This window comes from Empidonax traillii, unplaced genomic scaffold (assembly GCF_003031625.1).
Source record: "Empidonax traillii isolate 1590-97213 ecotype Southwest subspecies unplaced genomic scaffold, ASM303162v1 scaffold189:size1549363, whole genome shotgun sequence".
NCBI lineage: Eukaryota > Metazoa > Chordata > Aves > Passeriformes > Tyrannidae > Empidonax > Empidonax traillii.
The window spans coordinates 1,288,607-1,306,247 of record NW_020955382.1 but is presented as its reverse complement, the minus strand read 5'-3'; the positions used below and the strand labels follow the sequence as shown (position 1 = coordinate 1,306,247).

Below are 17,641 nucleotides of genomic sequence, written 5' to 3'. Positions count from 1 at the left end.
AGCAACATACTTTGCCGTTTTCTATGGACCCTTTCAGCCCAAATAAATGTTTCGCAGTATCAACCCCCCATGCATCCATTCCACCTCCTCATTACCAGGTCCATTTTTTGTTCCCTAGACAGATGCACAATTACACTATGGGATAAAGCATATCTAAATCAGCCATGGTCGTCATATGTTCTAAAAGATTGACCTGCAATTGTTATCCACTACAGAACTTAATCCCAGTCACTTTCAGCCATCAAATCTAAGCCACAAAGTTGAAACCTGACTGAGTGAGGATTACTGAAGTTGGGCTTTGGAAACAGTGATTTGTCATTTATTTACCTAAGTCCTACTTTCAAAGCTATTGTGATCTCATCCCCGCAGGCCCTGACGTTGATTTCTGAAACAACACCTAAGTTACCTTTTCATCTGGCAAACTTCTCTTTGGTACTTCGTTCAGAAGCTGAGGTTCACCCTGCCTTTTCATGTCTGGGTGTGTGCACTGATGTCACCTGCTCCTCATCCTCGCTCCCTGCTAAACCTGCCGGTGCAACAGGGCTGGGGAGTTACCACTTTATTACCACACAGGGAATATGTGGGCAACTGATGAAGTTTTCCTGGCACTTTCTATAAGCAACGACTAACAGCTCTTTAAACTATCAAAACAGTGGCCAAAAAAATTAATATTTAAAGTTACATTTTCACCATCTCCTTATGTGTGCATGCAAAATATGTCCACATAATTGTATCAGCTAATCAGTTATGCAGCCATTCAAATGTCTTTTCAAGTGCATCTATACATGTAGATTTTTCATACCTGGATGACTGTAAACAAACAAGCCAAAAGCCAAATGAAGATTTGGCTACTGAACCTAAGGCATATTGCACACTAAGAAACACATTCTAAATACCATGAATTATTTCTATCTCTTTATAATATTTTTCAGTTTCTACGTGAAAAGTATGACAACTGATTAATTGAAAATAAATACAATCAAAGACTGCCATAAAATTCAGAATGTGCTCTCATAAACAAAGTAAACCTGTAAAATAGGCACATTCACAATTTATTTCAGGGTCATTCTGTTTTGCTGACTTATATTCCTATCGTTCTTAAAACCTTTTCCAATTATTTATTTTATGCTTTAATAAGTGTTACTTTAAATCATTCCCATTTTTTTCTGTTTAATTCTGGATATGTCATTGCTTGAAACTTCCAGTGAGTATTTCCAGTAGTTACATTTAACCTTCCATATGTCCCTCTTTCTCACATAATCATTTACCTTCTATGACAAGGACTGGTATCAAACTGCCTTTTTTTTGATTAGGCTTCTCTCTTATTGCTAGATAGCACATGTAACCTTTAGGCCTAAAGTTTACTAAGTGACTGTCAGCACTTTTTATGATTCCTCCACTTCTTTTCCCTCTACAGATTAACCTCAATTAATTATTCTTGGCAGTTTTAAAACCTTTCAAAATTTGGTTCTGCTGAAATTCAATACCAGTGCCAGAGGACGTAAGGACAGTCTGTCACCCTGACAAGAGGTAACTACAAATGTTGACCACACCTCTCTAGTTAGCCTCAACCAGTCTTACTTCATCTGCCATTCAATGCCTAGAAGTAGAACCTGGGCATACTATACAAACCAGAAAACCAAAAGTGCACTCCTTTCCTAGAAAATGTACATTTCTTTCCATTTCTTGAACATTTCTTCGACTTTTTTTGGAGTGAAATCACACCACCTGACTGCTTTCCCTAAAGCAGATGGATACAGATTATTTCACCATCTCTTTATTCTCTTTTTTTCTTCTGGGGGGCGAGGCCAGCAAATTTTGTTCTAGACTAGCAACATGCCGGGAAGTCAAAATTTAAATGAATATTCCGCGTGCCTCCTGCTCTAGTTTTTGCTTTGAAAATTAGTGTTTCTTATCTTGAATTGAAACACGGAAAATAATTTATCAGTTACACTGAGCTATTTTTGTCGTACCTCACCTTCTGGGTCTACTCCAACCTTAACACTCTAGTTATGCCAGTGACTTACTAGCAATTGCTTGCCAGCTCCTGGCAGCGCTTCGTGACTTCTAGGTGATTCACGGAGCACGAGATCGAGCCTAAGGTAGTTTCAAATGACAATAAACTTGCAACTTGCCAGAGCAAAGACGATTTGTCTTTCTCCTGAGCCCCAGTCTCATTCTACCTGTGCTTCCCCTTTCAGCCTGCAGACCTTTCAGAGCAGGAGGAAGGAGGCTATTTGAAGCATCATCCTGCAGATGTTTCCAAGATGTGTCCACAATTAAGCAAAGATTTTGCTTTGATTTTGTCCAGCTAAGGAGCAGATAAAAGTAAATAGACTTTTTTTTTTTTTTTCATGATTCTATCTTGCATTTACTTACTTCTGAAACGCTTTCCAAATGTTTTCTCAGGGCCTAAAATCTTGATATGCTGCCTCCTAAAATTCTCCTCCAACATATGTTATTTGCCTGGAAGTTGATAGTGTCTTTCCACTTCGGAAAAATCTTCAGTTCCCTCAGAACCATGAGATTCCACTGAGTTATCAAAGAAAGAATTAGGTCTTCTACAAAATCAAGTTAGGGCACCCACAGAGGAAGCTGATCTGCTAAATAAGGAGGTGCTATTTTACACAGCTCCTTTTCAGAGCTGAACTGCCATATGCTGCTGCCTATCCCTCCTTCACTCACATCCTCCCTTGGAGGAAATCAGCTCTGTGTACTTCAGTCCATCAGCTCAGTCTCCCCCCAAAAAGGCGAGCGTTTTACCTAGTTGCAGGTTAATGTCTTCTCACCCCACCCCAAGGCGCTGAAATATGGTGGTTTTTTTGGCATTTTAGGCACCCTTCAAAGTAGCAGATGCTTCTTTTCCACACGCGTAGCACCAAGTGATTCAACAGGGACACGTGCTTCTCTGAGGGTCCACGGCAAGGCTGAGTCACTGACACGAAGGGGTTGATGGGCAGGGAGCGACAGGCTCTGCATGTGATACGGTCTTTTTGTCTCAGATTTCTTGTGAGTAGCACGTGGGGTTGAGGAGGTGGAGGGAAGAAGCCATGGCATTGTTCTGACTCCTTTGCGCTGCATCACGGGAGCAGGTAAGATAGGTAATGGGAGAAGAACTCTGCTAGGCCCAGTCTAAACCTCCCTCTGTAACACATCATAAAAAGCCAACAGCTTCACTAGGTGTCATTAGGGCTGAGCAGCACCTTCTGCATGAAGACTGACTTTAAAGACAGGGAGTCAGGACTGCCTAGTGCAATAATAAAGCTCTTACAGCTTAGTCCCTATCTTCTCTAGCCATGCATGTACACAACCATTGACTTCCCAGCCCTTCCTGGCTGCAATAAACCTGCTGACCTAAAAAAGCATTGAAATGAAGGTCCAGCCAAAGCCTCCCTCTTGCAGCCTCACCTAAGCCTCCTCTGCTGCCGTGTCCTGCATGCCAGCTCACAGAAGGGACTCCCAGCATTACCTCCCTGGCTGCCTGCCTTGTCCTTCCCTCCACAGGGACTTTGGCACCCCTTTGTGCATATCTTGCCTCTGCAAAGCTTCAAGGGACTTCACTCTCTCTCATACCCATGCCTGCCAATCCACTCAAGAAAATAATAAAAAAAGAAAGGATGCAAATCAGGAGTCAGGTCTCATACTTCTTCCCTCTCTGCCCCCAAGAAGCAGAGGGGCTGTCACTCTGGGGAAAGGCAGGCACTGGCAGCAGCCAGAACTGTATCAGAGTCACTAAGTGCAGCTGCAAGGAAGAAAACACCCACTTTAACACACAAACTCACATGTCATAAATGGGCTTTGTTTTATTTTCTGATAAAAATGTTTAGTTTTCTTTAGGGCTATACTGCTACCGTGTTTCAGGGACACTTGGCGGCATCTCAGAATGCACAGTAAAAAATGTGGGTGGGAAATAAAAAGTGATAAATGAGACTCCTTTTACATAATTACGAAACCCTAAACATAACTGTACTAATATACTTATTGCCATGCTGTTGAGAACCCACTGGTGTAGAAGAAATGTAACACGGGCGAATAAGCAACACACAAATGTTTTAAAATCCATCCCTGGATCCTTAGAAACCATCATGTTGCTTTGTGGCACTCCAGCACTTACCAGTTGGCTTGGCTGAAATTAGGGAAGAGGCAGAGGGACACTCTTTTCCTTTTCACAGTCACTCTCTGCCTTTCATCCTCACTCTCACTCTATGAGAGACAAGCTACACACCTGCAGGCACAGGATTGTCCTCCCTCTCATCTTTGCCTTTCATCCAGCCCCTACCAGGGGCTTAGGAGTTCATTCAGAAACCTGAGGCAAGGCATTGTTGATCACAGCTTGTAAGCTACGATCACACCTTTTTTTCAGAGATAGTCCCACAAACATGTAGCTGGTGCCCGTGAAACCACTTTAGGCGACACCTTTTGTCCCTGTGAATGGGTAAGCGAATTGTACAAAATGAACGTGGCAAAACTCATGCTTGTGACTAGAGAGGGCAGAAAAAAATGCCAAGGGCACGGATAAACAGCCTGAACGCTGTTCTACTATGACCTAGCACTATTTGAAGTCAAAATACCAGTCTGTGGTAATTTTACACTAACTTATTTTAAGTGAAAGTGGATCATTCAACTTACATTATGACTATTTGAATACATTTCATGGCCAGCTGAAATTCCAACAATGAATGACTCAAAGTCAGACCATGGTCTATTAGCTTTTGGAAGTGGAAACAGGCTGGAAAAATCAGTAGTTAATACAACACTCTTCACTGGAAAGTTCAAAGAACCTCATGATACATATCCATGACATATCCTGCTCTTAGCAGCAGTTTGCCCCTAAACCTCCACACTACTTTTTCATTTACATTCTGAAAGCAATGGTATTGATTTCTTTTATACCTTTCTTATGCTCTTTAATTTAACTGCAGCTGTGTGCCTCTTGCTTCATGATTTTGCACTGAAATCTCCAGTGATGCACAGAATAACTTAAAAATTGTAGAGTAGGAACTTTCTGTGGTACAAATACTTTTCAATAATGGTCCACTTTTGAGAACGCCAAGAGTGGTATAAACGGACATACTCAAGATTCTCAAGAATTCATGGAAAAAGGTAAGTAAGAAAATATTGCTCTTTGTCAGGATTGTAAATGATTTCTGTGGATTTCTCAGAGATCTGTACCCTCTCTCCTCAACAGTTCTCCCTGCAGTTGAGGTTGGTTGAGCTAAGGAAGGTAATACACGGCAATAACTAGGTTTATTGAGAAGGAAAGCACTATCAAAATCCCATGAAGTAGGTCATTACGGGCCCCACAGAGCTCTTGTGACAAAGTTCAAGGCAAAGATTGCAGTGTATGAAGCCAGGATCCTGGAGAAGCGACGGTGGTGAAGTTCACCGGAAAGAAGGATGAAATCTACCCTGTCCAAGCTGCTGCTAACACCCTGAAGGCCAGGATGGTGGTAATAGGATTCTTTGCTTCTTCTGGGGAGATGCAATCCGAGTTTAAACACGTATTAATCTGCACAGGTCACCAAGGGCACATGCTATCACTGCACCTTCTGTTTATCCCACTCCTGGTGCTTGTCAGCCTTCTACAATAAACAGTGCCCCTAGTTTATAGTTATAATTAGTTAATTTACCCATATCTCCAGGGGATAAGGCAAGAACAAATGGACACTGTCCTTTTTTACAAGGATACTCAGACGTGAATAATCAGAAGAAAGGATGCCAAGGAAGCAAAAAGAGGGGGGAAAGGAAATCATGTCACCAACACTCTTTGATCTTTTGAATGTGCTTGAAAAATCTTCTCAAACATGAAGGAGGCAAGAAGAGCCCAGGGAAATGCTGACTCCAGAGGCTTCAGAAAAGAATCAGCCTGCTGTCATTATACATGACAAATCCTCATCTGACTTTGGTTTTTCACACTGATACATGCACACAGCAATGTGCCCCCCTTACAACACTTTTTTAGAAGAATCTCAATTAACCCAGTCCATTAAAAGATATCAAAGTACAAGTACACCAGTCTTCTCTCACTTTTAAAATAAAGGTAGATCCTCTCATTTGAAGAATAAATCAATTCTAGATAATTAAAAAAAAAAAAAAGGAAAAAAAATCCAGTATTTAGAATTGGAGTAGGTTGTTTAACAAGGGGCCATGTTTGATATGAAACAAAAAAGTATGCACTTACACATGTACAGCACTTGAACAGGTATTATTTGTCAGTTTACCACAGACACCATCAGAGCTCACAGAGAAAGACAACGGTTATTAAAAGTGATTCACCACACTTATGAACATGACAAAGCATAAGAACTCTGAACTAGTAATTAGAGCATATGAGACTTGATAAATAAAAGGCTTTTAAATGTTCTATAAGGACCCACTCTCAAAACCCTGTACTTACATGAGCCCATCAGCTTCAGGATACTGATGTATGCAGTAGGTTGGTTTGAATAAGAATTACTCATGAAGGGTCCCTTCCAACTCATACTGTTCTATGATTCTATGCCACTGGGACAGTGCAGAGAAGCAGCCAATCTTTGATTGCAACTGCTCAGTTAAGATTTTCACCGACAGAAAACACAGTTTTGCTCTGCCAAGTCCAAGTTAGTGGATGTTTTGAAGGTATTTATGCTGATTCCCTTCCTGCAGGAGAAAACCAGATCTTGCTAAAATGACTTCCAGATGAAGTGTTGAGTCCCTGACCACACATGTTTAGAACCGGACCAAGTCAGGCAGCCCTGAGGCTGCTCTTGCTCCACCCAAGTGAGGAACCATCATCTTGGAACTCTAAGTGGAGGGAAAAAAAGCTAAGTGACGATCACCTGCTTTAACTGAAAAGTAATTAGGCAAGAACACCAGGAGACTGTGGTGAAAATTAAGCTACATAACAAATTGTTGTCATGGACTTGATGATCCTTGTGGGTTCCTTCCAATTCAGGAGATCTTATGATTCTGTGATTCTAAGGGTAAAGTCTGGCAGGATTAGACACTGAATGCAAGCCCCTTTCTCAGTTTCCTTATTTTAAAATTAGAAAAGAAACAAAATTAGGAGTTTTGCTTAGCCCAAGGGCAGTATACCATTAATCCTCAACTCTGAGAGTTTTAACTCCAGAGCACAGTACAGCTACAAAGAAATATAAGTTAAAACATCTAGGGCAGAGGTGTGCTCTCATTTACCCAAAGGCAGGTCTGGACAGGCTCCTTTGATTTACTGCAGCATGGCCAAGAAGAACATTTCCCTGTGATGCAGCCAGGAATTGTTCCCATTGAAGAGCCCTTAACAGCAGCCTGCAGAACAAATTCAAGTTCTTCCATAGCTAGAGGAAATGGAGGCGTGAAGCCTCATAAAACCACCAGGAGAGGCTGAAAGCAAAATAAGGCTTTTAGAGAAACACTAAATTTAATACTAAACTGAGAAATATTTTAGTGGCATTTACACTGAAGAATGTACATACAAAAGGGGATATCCATTCGCAATCTACAATCACCAAATGCTGGGACTCTCAGAAGTGTGGAGAACATGCTGCTTGTACTCCTGGTGGATAAAGAAAAAGTTGTGCATGCTGTGCATTTCCAAGCCTCACAGGACACAACCTTTTGTTTCTAAACCAGTAGGTATAAAAAACCTGCTTCAAGACTATTTAAACTTGTCACGAAAAGACTTTTCAAAATTTTTCTTTTTTCTCTCTTCCATATGTAACCCTGATCAGCTTCTTATTCCATATATATTTGCAGGGGGGTTTGCAGGTTTTAGAGTCATACTCAGAAAAGTCCTTCCTGAAACACCTTTAATGATTTTGCAGACATATAATAACATTAAAAACTACAGCTCAAAGTCAAATCTGAATAAATTACTTTGAAAAACATGACAGATGACAGCACTGCAACAAAATTATTCTAGGTACAGAATTTGTAGCAAATCAACTTTATCTGAACTAGAACTGCTGCAACTAGAGTTGTTCCTGCCTTCCTGTAGGTTGAACAAGAAGCATTTGGATGATACTCTCAAGCACATGGTGTGAGTCTTGGGGATGGTCCTGCGCAGGGTTGTCTAAGGGTTGGACTTTCTGATCCTTGTGGGTCCCTTCCAACTCAGCATATTCTGTGATTCTGTGATTCTTTGAACAGTGGAGATGTCCCTAAGGCACTGATATGACTTTCCCTTAAACAATGAACACAAGTTCACTGAATGCAAGCTGGGAATGATACCTAAAACTTGGCTGGAAACTAACAAACTGAATGTATTGAGTACTGCCACAGGAACTGTTTCCCTAATTAAACGTAACAGGGTCAAGATTTTACTGTGTGCTTCTGTATATTGAAAGCCATTCTATAAATAGCACCATTCAAAGTAAGCATACTGATACACATCAATAAAAACCACAGACAAGCCTCCTGTGACTTTGCTGATTGCTCAGGCCAGGCAGGCAAGGCCAGTCTTTATTCTGAGAGTGGAGGTTGGTTCAGAACGATGTCAACATACATTATTGTAATCATCGTGCATTATTGTACATCAACCTGCATTACCGTAATCAATTTTAACAGCTTAACTGAGCAACAAAGCCTTGCAGACTGAAAAGATGGCAAAAGCTCCGGTAATGGCAGCAGAATGGTACAAGCCTGCCTGCAGAGACACGGGGCAAGTCTCTGCCATCAAAGCAGAGTCAGTCTTGATGGTCTACCGTAATCTTTATTAACTAGAAGCACTTTACAGTGATCTCCAAAAGCAATAGTTCCTAATGTCAGAATTAGAAACTTGAGTTTCTGAGATATGCTCCATGTCCAAGGAAATATCTGCTTTTTCAAGTATTTCCTCCCTAACTTCTTAATGTTATCACAGGCAGTTTGTGAGGAAAGAAAATAAATTCGTGAGAACCAAGTAAAAATTTCATCCTGGCGGGTCAGAATAAAGTAGAATTCCAACCCATACAGACTTTAGCCTTGGAATAATATTTGAAAAGCCCTAAAGAGGCTTGGGTTTCACTCAGAGTTTTGCTGAATGAATTTGTATTGGGATTGCAGGATCTCCATAGCGGCTCTGGCTTTCTGGTTTTACCCATTGAAAAAATTGCACTGATAATCCGAAAGAAAACAACTGTTTCTTCTGCTTTCCATCACAATCTGTTCCGTATGAAGTGCCTAGGATTCTTGCACTTCATTCTGAGAAGTTCAAAAACCCCTCATCTTCCCCCAAGCTCAGTCTATCCTTTATTCGACTATTTAGACTGTTCAATGATTTAGTGTTGACATTGCACTTTCTCTTGAAGTTGTTTCCTTCTCATTTCCAAAGCAGGTTGTTCCTATTTTTAAAAATATATTAAAAAAACCCCCAAACCAAACCAAAAACAAAAAACAACCCAGAGCTTTTTTCCATACACTAAAAAAACCCCCTGTCCATCACCATGATAACCACCTTCAGACAGCGGGACAGGTTCCTGTCTGACCTTGCTTCACGTCGCTCATGCAAACAACTTGACCTCAACTCATTAGTGTGAATCACGTATCGTTTCCTTCATTAATCTGCATCACCTGTGTGGTTAAACCATCACATTCCCACTGTTGTTGGCTCTGAATATGCCGTTCTTATATTATTGCTCATGCAATTCAGTGTTGCTTCAGCTGTAAACAAATAGGGAGTTTATCTGTGAATGAAATCCTTCCACCTTAGGCCAGTAGCAGCCCATTAATGCCAAACCAGTCTCAGAAATGTGCTAGACTTGGAGTTAGGCCTAATTTTCAGGGGTAAAAGGCTTGGCACAACAAAATTACTCACTCAGTTATGCCAAACTCCTGGAGGATGGTTTATCCTAAATCTGACTGGTTCCTTAATCTGTCCAGTTTCTCCTTAAACTTCTTAAAATCACAGATGTCTTCTAATTGAGGCAAGGGGGCAAATACGCATAAAATGATGACATGAAGAATCTGCTTCACTGTCAACACACCATGTCTGCTTTACAGTACATCTGAGAAACCTCATTTTCAGTCCATCCCAATAACACGTCTGACTACAAACACTTTAAAAAAAAAAATTACAGGATGGCAAGAGATATATACATGTTCAGAATGGTTTTTCCCAGCAACTAATCATGTTTAGAAATCTTCTCCAGAGGCTCATGACTGAACCCCAGGTGTACCAAGCGAAGCCAGCATAGTGGTGGAGTTGGTAGCGTTAACAATTAAACTTCCTGATCTTGAGGGTCTTTTCCAACCTAAATGACTTTATGATTCTATTATGTGTAAGGATCCTTTTTTCTCCCTGAGGAATGATGGAGTTCAGACAGAAAAGGGTATCACCAGCACAGTCCCAGCTATTCCCATGGAGTTCCCATTCACTGAAGGGTGAGCAGTGGGCATCCTGGCACAACTCTGCACACAGACGAAGATGGATCTCACTCATTATTCCCTGACCAGTCAATTTCTTGATACATTTTTAATGTTTTATTTTTGTTTTGTCTCTGTTGCTTTAACATTCCTAAAATCTTGGGTACAAATTTTTCCTTTTAAATGCTCATGTTTTTTTTCCCATTTGTCAATTATTGATTTACTTCCTGCGACCTGTGCTGAGCTCTAATCTAACACACTTTAGTTTTGATCCCTTGTTTTCAAGAAACTTCACAAATTCTACTGAGAAGTCAGAAAGACACTGGTTAACCAAGTAGCACGGAGCATGGAGAACCATTATTTGTGCAGATATCCTGTAAACAAAGTGGGTTTACATTTATTTTGAGCAATAGCTGGCATCACAGGTAACAGTCTTAATTATCCTTATTTTTAAAGTAGTTATTTAGAATACTAAAAGACAACAAAAAGGAAATAATTTGGGACCTTTTCTACTCAGGAGTAGGAACTCATTAGAATGGCTTGATTCAATTACAGTAATTGAAAATCCTCCTTTAGTTTTCTGCCATTTGGAAAAAAATACCACACACCTCTGACTTGCTTTAAAGCTTTAGATTTTATCACCAAATGGTTGTGAAACAGCAAATTTGTTCATATAACTTGAATGATTATCAGAGATGCCAGTTCACGTTAAGAAGCTGGGAGGCTGTATACTCCTCATTGTTGTTCCAGGGTGAAAAAACATAAAGATTTTGAATATTTAATAAGAAGAAAAATTCTCCAGAAATTGCTCTTCAGTGGAATACATGCACCCAAGGCTAGTGAAAGCACCGGAAGTTTGAAGATGTAAAGCACTCATCTTAAAGCACAATATTTAGTAAACAACGATGAGTTTTGAGTTGGCAAGGGCAAAAGGACAATATCAAGAAAGCAGAGTGACTCTGGCCTCTCTCTCATCCTAAATAACATAGGGAGTGTCTGCCCACTCTCCTGGGAAGTCAGGGAAAAGCCACTTGTCTTTCATCAGCCAATATGACCAGCACCAGAACCTTTACAAATGTTATTTTTTTCATTCTGATCACCATTTAACCACACTGCACAGAATCTTAATTTGCCTTGGCATCTTAGCCCATCGAAAAAGGAAAAAAAAGTGAGGAGCAAGGAAAAGGTCTTCCACAGGCATGTCACTGCACAAGAGGAACAGAAGCAACAGGGTCTGACTTTCCACAGGGCTAAACTGTCTCTTGAAATCAGATGCAGCTGCGTGCTGCAGAAGCATAGACCAGGAAACCAGTACCAAGTACCTTGTCAGGTTTAACTAATAGGCATTTAAAAATGCTTGATTCAAACAAAGCATTAAGGTAGATTGATTACAAAAAGCGTCATAGTCAATTTGATGAAGATATTAATCCAAATAGGGAAACACACAATAACAGATAAAGCAAAACTAATGTCTTAACGGAGCAACTAAATTACTCAATGTAATTCAAGGCACTCTGAGTATTTAAAGAGGTACCTCACCAGAGCTGACAGGGCTTCTTAATTTTTTTAGTAGAGCTGCAAAACATTTGAAAAGGAACAATCTCAATCCTTATCATCTACATGCATCTGAAATTTTCTGAACCCCTGCTGAGACCCATCTCTGTTGAGACCCAACTGTATCACAGATTTAACACTCTGGTGGTCCTTGACTGCCTATGTCATTTTTAAAATTGGAGAAAGGCTCCTAAATCACTTAGACCTTTAGAACATTAGGAGTTTTCACTACTGCCAGTTTTCTCTTCCTTCTCTTAGTACCATTCAAATCAAACATTTTTATCATCCATTCAGTCTTAAAATGCTGCCTCTTCTTCTGCCTTGCAAACAATCTGAGGACCCAGGGATCACATCCAGCTCAGTCTTTCCCCCCAGTTGCTCAAAACAAGCAATCAAATAGCTGTGTACATGCAAGTTCACAAGCTAAAAGCTATGCTGAGCTTTTAGAAGACAATACTCTGGAATAATTCCCCACCTCGGTACTCACCCTGTACCAAGAGTACCAGTGCATGATATTAGCACAGGTTAGCTACAGCATCAGCTCCTCTTGGCTTTTCTGGCTCTGGCCTCTCCAATTAGACAGGTCTTATGCTAGAGAAGCCCAAGGGTTTCCACAGTGTCTAAAAATCCATCCAACACTGGCTTGATTACTGATCCTGTCTGACTGCAGACAGTTCTGGACTCAGTGCAAGACACAATCTGATTACCTTGGAGCAATTTCTTAGACTGTCCTGAAATCATCATCAGGCACTTAAAAGGATTTCTCCCAGAATCAAACACAATGACAAAGGAAAGGGAAATATCAGAAGCATCCGAAGATGATCACAATCCTGCCTAAGTGTCTTGTTCAGCAAAGAAATGAAATCCTAAAGAAACTCTCTTCTCTTTTATCAACACGGAGCTGCTAAAGGGAAATTAAAGAAACAAAGTCATACATTTTTAAAGTTTCAAAAACCAAAGCCAGGAAAGCAAAGCAGGGCTATATTAATGGAGACACTAGCAACAGATCTAGGTACCATGAGAGTTAGGGCTGTATCACATTTAAAAGCTGAGCTGAAACTTTTCTTCATCTGCTGTTCTAAAGCCATTCTGTAATTAAGCCCGAAGAGATGACAGACATTTATTGACAGTTAATGCAGTGCTCCTGCGATGTATTATTAGGCACAAGCCCAGAGGCACAAGGCCAAGTGCTGTTAATCTCCTAGCGAGTGCCGTAGTGTCTCAGATATGAACTGCCTGAAAATACCCGGTGGTACCACTAATGTTTTTCAAAAGGCAGAAGCCTTGAGTTTTCACAGAAACTGATACACTGATTAACCCACCAAAATAAAAGTGTGATGGAAAAAGCCCTACAACAATTCACCCAGCTTTTAACCCCATTTCCCCACAGAAGTAGAGATGTACAAAAAAACCCCGAAACTACCCTCCTTTGCCTTACCTCATACTTTACTTCGGCAGTGTCAAATCAGATCTTTCTTGCTTGGCTAAAAACCTTTTCAAAACAAGCGGAAACGTCTATCAGCTTTTACCCAAGAGAAAAGAATTGCTGAATATTCAATCATAGGTTTCCTTCCAAATGCTCTGCTTGTTTGTTTTAGGGAAGCCTTAAGAAGAGCAAATAGAAGAGGTCTGAAATCCTCTGAGCAAAGCTGACTTCTCTCTCTGAAGGTCACCCTCAAGTCATTTCAGAACCGTGGAAATAGCCAGGAGGCGACAGGCAAACTCAAAAGACACCTTTTCTTCTGAAGTAACTTTGGTGCCTCGGGCTGAACTAAAAACATGCCCTCAGGTGGGGAAGTTTGCCACTTTTCACGAACCAAGCCAATTTTACCCTGAGAGAAAGATGCTGTAATAAGTTTTTCTTGCAAAAGTAACTCCAGCACAAACACTTCAAAGAAAGGAGAGCTTCTCACTTCAGAAGGACTCCATCAGAAGTGATCAGGGTTGCCAAAGGTCTTACTGACAAGTAGCTTCTTCCTTGGGACAAACCTTAAGCCCTGTTTTCAGGACAAATGCCAAAGCTGGAATACTAAAACGACACGGTGCAAATATGAATCAAGACAGTCCCTTCACGTTCCTTCACAATTTATGATCTGATCATACTAATAATATGCACTCAAATTGATAGTAATGCATTTAGCAAACACTTAACTATGACTGCCATGCTTATTCAGAGCAAATTTTGCTTAGTATCCGAACTGAAATTCATAATCCCATTAGCTATACATATTATTTAGTAGATGTTGCAACCTGACCAAGAGACCTAATTTTGTGCAAACCTTGAGAAAGACTCGGCAAGCCAGCGGGAGCAAAAACTAGAGGATTTTTACCGAAGCAAAAACTAGAGGATTTGGGGCTCCCGTGCACTTCCACGCCCGGGCAAACCACCGTCATTCCAGTGACAGCTCCGCACACGTTGCTTCTGTAACTAAACGGAATGGGCACCCCAAAACCCGAAGAAGGCAAGCGCACAAAGCAAGGCTGCCGGGCAGCCCGGGCAGGGACAGAGGCCGCGACCCCGCTACAGCTCCCGGCGCCCCCCGCCCCCAGCGCAGCCCCCTTACCTTCGGCACCGCCCGCGGGGCGCAGTGCCCGGGCAGAGCCGGCCGGCGCTCGGCACCGCCCGCAGCCCGGGGCTGACCCTCGGGACTCACCCCCGGGCTGTCTCCAGCTCCCCCGGGGCAGGCGGGGGTCCGGCGGGAGGGACAGGGCGGGGCGGCCGCTCTTCGCCCCGGCCCCGGCAGCGCCCTCGCCCCACGCACGGCCCGGGGCACGGAGCGGACCCGGCAACTTGGCGGGCGGAGAAGTTACCACCACCACCCCAGCACCGGTCCCTGCCCCACCGGGTGGCCCCCGCCCGCCCGCCCGCCCGCAGCCCCTCTCACCTCAGGCACCGCTTCCTCCCCGCCGGGACGGGGGACGCCGCCGGCTGCTGCCCGCTCCATCGCCGCGCCCCGCTCCCGGCTCCCCAGGGCGCTCCGGCTCGGCTCGGCTCAGCTCGGCCCTGTTCTCCGCCGCCACCGCAGCCCCAGAGGCGGCCGCGGAGCGCCGCCTGCCGCCGGGGGCACGGCCCCCTCCCTCCCGCCCGCCCCCCGCCAGCCCCGGGCCGGGGGAGCGCCTCGGGCAGCCTGGCCCCAGCCTACCCCTCAGGGCACAGTCCTCGCCGGGCAGCGGCGTTAATAGTGTCGCTAATGTACTTCACCAGCACACCCTCCCTCCCTCCTCGGGGCAACGCGGGCAGCGGGAGCGAGTTGCCCATGAACTCAGAGCGAGCCCGAACGCGACGCGCTTTGAGGAGGCGAACGCGCTCTGCCGGGCGCCGGACCTGTGCTGGCCGCGCCGCGGGTCCCGGCTGAGTTTCCCCGCTCCGAGCCTGCGGGTGGGCTCCGTGCCCCCGGCAGGTGAGTGATGCCAGCGAGCCCGCGGTGCGTCCGAGGCGCTTCCCGAGGTGGGGAGAGCCGACTCCCCGAGTTTCTGTCCGATTCCGGCGCAGCCGCTGCCCGTCGGGGAGGCGGGGGCCGGAGCGGTGCCGGCAGCCCGCGCCGCGCAGGGTTGGTGCCCCGGGAAGAGCGGGATTTGGCACCGGCCCTGTCCCGAACGCCCGTGGAGTCCGCGTGTGCCGGAGCCTGCCAGGACCCCTCGGGGGGCAAACTGGGGAGCGACGTTCACAGGCGTTTGGGCACAGACGTCTCCGACCTGCGGGCAGGCGCCTGCGGAAATGTTAAGCCTTTGGATGCTGGGTGCGTGTGCGGGCTCTGCCCGCCTGCTCATCGCCTATGCACCGCCGCAGGATGCCGCTCCACCAGGCAAACAGAAAAACATACCACACTTGTAACTTTTATGGTTTCAGTAATGAGGATGTTCTCCCCCGTTCTCCCCGCCCCCATCGGTACCAAGTTATAACCTATTTGTAAGGACTGAATTACATTTCCTGAGGTCCGTCCTTTATCTCCTGCCACTTTCTGCCTCGGCATCTAGTACCTGGCTCCGGATTTTTGTCATTTTTTTACAAGTTTTATTTTGTTTGGATTCTGGCATTCATTCATTAATTTAATTTTTTTAATGTTTTCTTTCCTTCCCCTTGGGAAAAGTTCTGGCTAGTTCTGGCATCTGTCAGGATTTTTTGCCTCTTAATACCGAAGCAAAGATTATGTGTGCATTTATTAATTTCTTTTCTCAGTTAGGGAGTCGGCTGCAAGAATTCGTCAGGTCAAACTTGATAAAAACTGCCAGTGCCAGGCAGCCCCTTGTCTCTGCAAGGAGCCAGTTCTCAGAGAAAGCAGGACGTAGTTGTGTTGATACCATCTACAGATAGTATTTGCTATTAGGGAGGTTCTCTTTGTACATAAATATGCATTTCAGGGGTTTTACTGATTATAGCTTACATTTGCTACAAAATCTATCAAGTTTCAAGGGAAAAATTCATTGTTCCTGAGCTATTTGGTTATCAGTGAAGAAGTAAATTCCAATTTAAATATATTACTTTCTAATTTAATTTCATATTTTGTTGTTCTTGCATTATGAAAAGACAAACAAACAGGACCACCCATTCAACCTTGCTCATGTCCTTCTCAGCTCCATCTTGGCTCAGCTTCTTGCATACTCTCTATGAATCACTCCTCTCTGCTCTCCCACTAAATCTGGGATTCCAATGGGCATCACAATATCTGACCTTTTTTGTATCAATATTAAAAACTATTTGAAACAACTTGCCTTTCACATACAGTGACACTGACATGGCAAACACAGAAGACATGGCACACCTCGGTTTCACTTGCTCAATTAGTTTAAAATTTCTTAAATGTGTTTAAATGTTTTTAAGGTGTAATAAGCATAGTAGCACTCACTTGCACTGCTTACCGAGAGCCACTTCCATAAAGCACAAAACTGCAGCTTTAAGTGCAATACTTTTTTAAAGTCTGAAATCTGAGAAAAGCTGGAATATTATTCCAGAGCTGTGAAGAGGGAAAAAGGATACCTTTTCCTTTACACATACAACACGGTAACTCCTAGCATTGCTCTTTTTTTTGTTGATTTGTTTGAATCATTGTAGCATCTCACTTGTTATTACTGCCACGATGAACTTGGTGCCGGTAGGAGGAAGTCTTTAGGAGGAAGTAGTATTAGGGATAAGAGTTTATGTATTACTACATGTATTTTACAGATGGAGAAACTGAGCTGCCATGGTTAAATTAGTTCAGCCATGACTAAAGAAACAGGGCATGGCTGGAGGCAGTAAGAACCTGTGCTAAAGCTGTGATTTTACAGTTTCACCCTGGTGTCCCAGTCAGCAAAGTTCTTTTAGCCCCAAACCGGTATAAAAAGTTGTCTCTGTCTGTCTGGAAAAGACTAAGTGGAAGCCTTTGCAGGGGGTGTGCCTAGAAACAGTGGCATCAGGCAGAAGGCGAGCTTTATGTGCTACTCCTAGTTAAAAAGTTAGAGAAAGGTGATAGTGACCACAAAGTTTGGGCCCCTGGGATGTGCGTTATAGAAACTCGCTCCTTGGATACAGTGGCAGGGACAAAAGGAAGCTCCTGGAAGTCTGACTCCCACTCTTCAGCTCTCATAGCAGACAGAAATCCCTGAGATGGGTAAGTGAATGTGTCTGTGAAGACTGTGTTGAACGCTATTATTGTAATATTTTTGATCGATTGTCACAAAGTAGTGCTGAGTGTGCTTTTGAAGGGAGAGAAAGGCAGATAGCAAAATTTTGGTACCTGTCATGGAGATAATTATTTTTCTAGCTGAAGGGAGGGAAAAGGATGGGGGG

General features: G+C 43.3%; 1 protein-coding gene across 2 annotated transcripts in view; it reads right to left on the bottom strand.

Moving 5' to 3' along the window:
- Positions 1 to 14,850, bottom strand: part of KCNG2 (potassium voltage-gated channel modifier subfamily G member 2) — a 55,178-nt gene extending 40,328 nt beyond the window's left edge. The window contains exon 1 of one of the 2 annotated variants that reach the window (XM_027886565.1): positions 14,757 to 14,850. The gene's annotated coding sequence lies outside the window, so the exon portion shown is untranslated. Of the gene's footprint in view, positions 1 to 12,346; positions 12,446 to 14,756 lie in introns of those variants that run through there. The other variant, XM_027886567.1, reaches the window with a different exon arrangement.
- Between the last annotated feature and the right edge of the window lie 2,791 nt (positions 14,851 to 17,641).